Here is a 5923-nt window from a genome sequence, read left to right as displayed (position 1 = left end):
CCAGTATGCAGGGATCTAGGTTCAGACCAGTATGTAGGGGATCTAGTTTCAGACCAGTATGTAGGGGATCTCGTTCCAGACCAGTATGTAGGGGATCTCGTTTCAGACCAGTATGTAGGGGGATCTAGTTCCAGACCAGTATGTAGGGGATCTAGTTTCTGACCAGTATGTAGGGGATCTCGTTTCAGACCAGTATGTAGGGGGATCTCGTTTCAGACCAGTATGTAGGGGGATCTAGTTTCAGACCAGTATGTAGTGGATCTAGTTTCAGACCAGTATGTAGGGGGATCTAATTTCAGACCAGTATGTAGGGGATCTAGTTTCAGACCAGTATGTAGAGGATCTAGTTTCAGACCAGTATGTAGGGGATCTAGTTTCAGACCAGTATGTAGTGGATCTAGTTTCAGACCAGTATGTAGGGGATCTAGTTTCAGACCAGTATGTAGAGGATCTAGTTTCAGACCAGTATGTAGGGGATCTAGTTTCAGACCAGTATGTAGGGGATCTAGTTTCAGACCAGTATGTAGGGGATCTAGTTTCAGACCAGTACATCAGGGATCTAGTTTCAGACCAGTATGTAGGGGATCTAGTTTCAGACCACTATGTAGGGGATCTAGTTTCAGACCAGTATGTAGGGGATCTAGTTTCAGACCAGTATGTAGGGGATCTAGTTTCAGACAAGTATGTAGGGCGATCTAGTTTCTGACCAGTATGTAGGGAATCTCGTTTCTGACCAGTATGCAGGGATCTAATTTCTGACCAGTATGCAGGGTTCTAATTTCTGACCAGTATGTAGGGGGATCTAGTTTCAGACCAGTATGTAGGGGATCTAGTTTCAGACCAGTATGTAGAGGATCTATTTTCAGACCAGTATGCAGGGATCTAGGTTCAGACCAGTATGTAGGGGATCTAGTTTCAGACCAGTATGTAGGGGATCTCGTTCCAGACCAGTATGTAGGGGATCTCGTTTCAGACCAGTATGTAGGGGGATCTAGTTCCAGACCAGTATGTAGGGGATCTAGTTTCTGACCAGTATGTAGGGGATCTCGTTTCAGACCAGTATGTAGGGGGATCTAGTTTCAGACCAGTATGTAGGGGATCTAGTTTCAGACCAGTATGTAGTGGATCTAGTTTCAGACCAGTATGTAGGGGGATCTAATTTCAGACCAGTATGTAGGGGATCTAGTTTCAGACCAGTATGTAGAGGATCTAGTTTCAGACCAGTATGTAGGGGATCTAGTTTCAGACCAGTATATAGGGGGATCTAGTTTCAGACCAGTATGTAGGGGATCTAGTTTCAGACCAGTATGTAGAGGATCTAGTTTCAGACCAGTATGTAGGGGATCTAGTTTCAGACCAGTATGTAGGGGATCTAGTTTCAGACCAGTATATAGGGGATCTAGTTTCAGACCAGTATTCAGAGGATCTAGTTTCAGACCAGTATGTAGGGGATCTAGTTTCAGACCAGTATGTAGAGGATCTAGTTTCAGACCAGTATGTAGGGGGATCTAGTTTCAGACCAGTATGTAGAGGATCTAGTTTCAGACCAGTATGTAGGGGATCTAGTTTCAGACCAGTATGTAGGGGATCTATTTTCAGACCAGTATGTAGGGGATCTCGTTTCAGACCTGTATGTAGAGGATCTATTTTCAGACCAGTGTGTAGGGGATCTAGTTTCAGACCAGTATGTAGAGGATCTAGTTTCAGACCAGTATGTAGGGGGATCTAGTTTCAGACCAGTATGTAGAGGATCTAGTTTCAGACCAGTATGTAGGGGATCTAGTTTCAGACCAGTATGTGGGGGATCTAGTTTCAGACCAGTATGTAGGGGATCTAGTTTCAGACCAGTACATCAGGGATCTAGTTTCAGACCAGTATGTAGGGGATCTAGTTTCAGACCACTATGTAGGGGATCTAGTTTCAGACCAGTATGTAGGGGATCTAGTTTCAGACCAGTATGTAGGGGATCTAGTTTTAGACAAGTATGTAGGGGGATCTAGTTTCTGACCAGTATGTAGGGAATCTCGTTTCTGACCAGTATGCAGGGATCTAATTTCTGACCAGTATGCAGGATTCTAATTTCTGACCAGTATGTAGGGGGATCTAGTTTCAGACCAGTATGTAGGGGATCTAGTTTCAGACCAGTATGTAGAGGATCTATTTTCAGACCAGTATGCAGGGATCTAGTTTCAGACCAGTATGTAGGGGATCTAGTTTCAGACCAGTATGTAGGGGATCTCGTTTCAGACCAGTATGTAGGGGATCTAGTTTCAGACCAGTATGTAGGGGATCTAGTTTCTGACCAGTATGTAGGGGATCTCGTTTCAGACCAGTATGTAAGGGGATCTAGTTTCAGACCAGTATGTAGGGGATCTAGTTTCAGACCAGTATGTAGTGGATCTAGTTTCAGACCAGTATGTAGGGGGATCTAGTTTCAGACCAGTATGTAGGGGATCTAGTTTCAGACCAGTATGTAGGGGATCTAGTTTCAGACCAGTATGTAAGGGATCTAGTTTCAGACCAGTATGTAGGGGATCTAGTTTCAGACCAGTATGTAGGGGATCTAGTTTCAGACCAGTATGTAAGGGGATCTAGTTTCAGACCAGTATGTAGGGGATTTGGTTTCAGACCAGTACATCAGGGATCTAGTTTCAGACCAGTATGTAGGGGATCTAGTTTCAGACCACTATGTAGGGGATCTAGTTTCAGACCAGTATGTAGGGGATCTAGTTTCAGACCAGTATGTAGGGGATCTAGTTTCAGACCAGTATGTAAGGGGGATCTAGTTTCTGACCAGTATGTAGGGAATCTCGTTTCTGACCAGTATGCAGGGATCTAATTTCTGACCAGTATGCAGGGATCTAATTTCTGACCAGTGTGTAGGGGATCTAGTTTCAGACCAGTATGTAGAGGATCTATTTTCAGACCAGTATGCAGGGATCTAGTTTCAGACCAGTATGTAGGGGATCTAGTTTCAGACCAGTATGTAGAGGATCTATTTTCAGACCAGTATGCAGGGATCTAGTTTCAGACCAGTATGTAGGGGGATCTAGTTTCAGACCAGTATGTAGGGGATCTAGTTTCAGACCAGTATGTAGAGGATCTATTTTCAGACCAGTATGCAGGGATCTAGTTTCAGACCAGTATGTAGGGGATCTAGTTTCAGACCAGTATGTAGGGGATCTCGTTCCAGACCAGTATGTAGGGGATCTCGTTTCAGACCAGTATGTAGGGGGATCTAGTTCCAGACCAGTATGTAGGGGATCTAGTTTCTGACCAGTATGTAGGGGATCTCGTTTCAGACCAGTATGTAGGGGGATCTAGTTTCAGACCAGAATGTAGAGGATCTAGTTTCAGACCAGTATGTAGGGGATCTAGTTTCAGACCAGTATGTAGGGGATCTAGTTTCAGACCAGTATGTAGGGGATCTAGTTTCAGAACAGTACATCAGGGATCTAGTTTCAGACCAGTATGTAGGGGATCTAGTTTCAGACCAGTATGTAGGGGATCTAGTTTCAGACCAGTATGTAGGGGATCTAGTTTCAGACCAGTATGTAGGGGATCTAGTTTCAGACAAGTATGTAGGGCGATCTAGTTTCTGACCAGTATGTAGGGAATCTCGTTTCTGACCAGTATGCAGGGATCTAATTTCTGACCAGTATGCAGGGTTCTAATTTCTGACCAGTATGTAGGGGGATCTAGTTTCAGACCAGTATGTAGGGGATCTAGTTTCAGACCAGTATGTAGAGGATCTTTTTTCAGACCAGTATGCAGGGATCTAGTTTCAGACCAGTATGTAGGGGATCTAGTTTCAGACCAGTATGTAGGGGGATCTAGTTTCAGACCAGTATGTAGAGGATCTAGTTTCAGACCAGTATGTAGGGGATCTAGTTTCAGACCAGTATGTAGGGGATCTAGTTTCAGACCAGTATGTAGGGGATCTAGTTTCAGACCAGTACATCAGGGATCTAGTTTCAGACCAGTATGTAGGGGATCTAGTTTCAGACCACTATGTAGGGGATCTAGTTTCAGACCAGTATGTAGGGGATCTAGTTTCAGACCAGTATGTAGGGGATCTAGTTTTAGACAAGTATGTAGGGGGATCTAGTTTCTGACCAGTATGTAGGGAATCTCGTTTCTGACCAGTATGCAGGGATCTAATTTCTGACCAGTATGCAGGGTTCTAATTTCTGACCAGTATGTAGGGGGATCTAGTTTCAGACCAGTATGTAGGGGATCTAGTTTCAGACCAGTATGTAGAGGATCTATTTTCAGACCAGTATGCAGGGATCTAGTTTCAGACCAGTATGTAGGGGATCTAGTTTCAGACCAGTATGTAGGGGATCTCGTTTCAGACCAGTATGTAGGGGGATCTAGTTCCAGACCAGTATGTAGGGGATCTAGTTTCTGACCAGTATGTAGGGGATCTCGTTTCAGACCAGTATGTAAGGGGATCTAGTTTCAGACCAGTATGTAGGGGATCTAGTTTCAGACCAGTATGTAGTGGATCTAGTTTCAGACCAGTATGTAGGGGGATCTAGTTTCAGACCAGTATGTAGGGGATCTAGTTTCAGACCAGTATGTAGGGGATCTAGTTTCAGACCAGTATGTAAGGGATCTAGTTTCAGACCAGTATGTAGGGGATCTAGTTTCAGACCAGTATGTAGGGGATCTAGTTTCAGACCAGTATGTAAGGGGATCTAGTTTCAGACCAGTATGTAGGGGATTTGGTTTCAGACCAGTACATCAGGGATCTAGTTTCAGACCAGTATGTAGGGGATCTAGTTTCAGACCACTATGTAGGGGATCTAGTTTCAGACCAGTATGTAGGGGATCTAGTTTCAGACCAGTATGTAGGGGATCTAGTTTCAGACCAGTATGTAAGGGGGATCTAGTTTCTGACCAGTATGTAGGGAATCTCGTTTCTGACCAGTATGCAGGGATCTAATTTCTGACCAGTATGCAGGGATCTAATTTCTGACCAGTGTGTAGGGGATCTAGTTTCAGACCAGTATGTAGAGGATCTATTTTCAGACCAGTATGCAGGGATCTAGTTTCAGACCAGTATGTAGGGGATCTAGTTTCAGACCAGTATGTAGAGGATCTATTTTCAGACCAGTATGCAGGGATCTAGTTTCAGACCAGTATGTAGGGGGATCTAGTTTCAGACCAGTATGTAGGGGATCTAGTTTCAGACCAGTATGTAGAGGATCTATTTTCAGACCAGTATGCAGGGATCTAGTTTCAGACCAGTATGTAGGGGATCTAGTTTCAGACCAGTATGTAGGGGATCTCGTTCCAGACCAGTATGTAGGGGATCTCGTTTCAGACCAGTATGTAGGGGGATCTAGTTCCAGACCAGTATGTAGGGGATCTAGTTTCTGACCAGTATGTAGGGGATCTCGTTTCAGACCAGTATGTAGGGGGATCTAGTTTCAGACCAGAATGTAGAGGATCTAGTTTCAGACCAGTATGTAGGGGATCTAGTTTCAGACCAGTATGTAGGGGATCTAGTTTCAGACCAGTATGTAGGGGATCTAGTTTCAGAACAGTACATCAGGGATCTAGTTTCAGACCAGTATGTAGGGGATCTAGTTTCAGACCAGTATGTAGGGGATCTAGTTTCAGACCAGTATGTAGGGGATCTAGTTTCAGACCAGTATGTAGGGGATCTAGTTTCAGACAAGTATGTAGGGCGATCTAGTTTCTGACCAGTATGTAGGGAATCTCGTTTCTGACCAGTATGCAGGGATCTAATTTCTGACCAGTATGCAGGGTTCTAATTTCTGACCAGTATGTAGGGGGATCTAGTTTCAGACCAGTATGTAGGGGATCTAGTTTCAGACCAGTATGTAGAGGATCTTTTTTCAGACCAGTATGCAGGGATCTAGTTTCAGACCAGTATGTAGGGGATCTAGTTTCA

The sequence above is a fragment of the Salvelinus fontinalis genome, chromosome 20 (genome assembly GCF_029448725.1).
Source record: "Salvelinus fontinalis isolate EN_2023a chromosome 20, ASM2944872v1, whole genome shotgun sequence".
Classification (NCBI taxonomy): Eukaryota; Metazoa; Chordata; class Actinopteri; order Salmoniformes; family Salmonidae; genus Salvelinus; species Salvelinus fontinalis.
Note: the sequence above shows the minus strand (reverse complement) of the source record.